Source organism: Oryza glaberrima, chromosome 6 (assembly GCF_000147395.1).
Source record: "Oryza glaberrima chromosome 6, OglaRS2, whole genome shotgun sequence".
NCBI lineage: Eukaryota > Viridiplantae > Streptophyta > Magnoliopsida > Poales > Poaceae > Oryza > Oryza glaberrima.
In genome coordinates this window covers 19,391,548-19,392,701 of record NC_068331.1, presented here as the reverse complement: position 1 = coordinate 19,392,701, position 1,154 = coordinate 19,391,548, and the positions used below count along the sequence as shown (strand labels likewise).

Below are 1,154 nucleotides of genomic sequence, written 5' to 3'. Positions count from 1 at the left end.
TTTATTGAAGCTCAGCTGGTTTTGAAATGCGGAAGCAAAGCCATCTAATTTGACATTTATGTTATCTAGGATCTTATCATTGGCAGCAAGCTTTTTGCTTAGCGAATCAGTGGTTATCAGTGGTTTTAGCTTGCGCAAAAACAAGATCCTTCAAGGAGCGCTAGTTAGAGAAGTTACCGTTAATGTTACCTCCTTGATAATATGGGCATGGTTGGTTCCACCCCTGACCTCGTTGTGGACGGTACCCGTTGTTGTTGTTGCCCATGTACATCGCCTCCTCACGGGTTTCCGGGCAATCATTCCCAGAATGACCCGTGCCGCCGCAGACTTCACACGTAACGTGTGAGTCCAAGGCCTTGACGGTGCCTCGTGGCCTTTTCTCGTGGTCGTCCAAGCGTTTCATGAGGAGGTTCAGCTTGGTAGCAAGTAACTCCGTCTCCTTGACGGTGTGCATGCCTCGCTGATGGGTCTGGAGTCGTTCCTCGCTCCAACCCATATTGAAGACCATTTTCTCTATTAATTCAACGGCTCCTTGAACCGTTTTTGAGAAGAAATCTCCTCCAGGTGATCGCTGGACATTGGGGTGAGTCCATTATAAAAAAATTCTGCAGGATCAGCCAACCGTCCATCCCATGATGAGGACAGGCGGCCATGTACTCCTGCAGTCGTTCCCATGCTTCCGGAATAGACTCATCCCTTGTCTGCTGGAAACTGGAAATTCGTCCACGAACGGCACTGGTTTTGCCCATCGGGAAGAACTTCAAGAGGAATGCCGTAGAGCATTTATCCCAGGTGTTGACAGCAGCACGGTTGGCATAAAACCACTGCTTCGCTCTCCCGAGGAGGGAGAACGGAAACAGTCGCAGCCTGACGGCGTCGAGACTGACGCCCTTGATGGTGTACGTGCTACATATCTCCAGGAATTGTTGCAGATGAGCATTGGCATCCTCATTAGGCTTGCCACAGAACGGGCTAGCCTGCGCCATCGTGATGAGGCTGGACTTCAAGTCGAAATCCACGTCCCCTATGTTGACCTGCGGCCCAATGGCCACATTGTCAGTAGAGGGAGCAGCGAACTCGCGAATAGTCTTGCTGGCCATTGTCTTGAAGGTCGGTGGCGCTGGTACGACTAGTTTCTCTGTCGGTAGAGTTTT

At 50.8% G+C, this 1,154-nt stretch overlaps 1 non-coding gene across 1 annotated transcript; it reads left to right on the top strand.

The window, feature by feature from the left end:
* Nucleotides 1–627: 627 nt before the first annotated feature.
* LOC127778169 (small nucleolar RNA R71) lies at nt 628–734 on the top strand. Its single transcript, XR_008018437.1, has one exon. It is a non-coding gene; the product is annotated as a small nucleolar RNA R71 (small nucleolar RNA).
* The last annotated feature ends 420 nt before the right edge of the window (nt 735–1,154 follow it).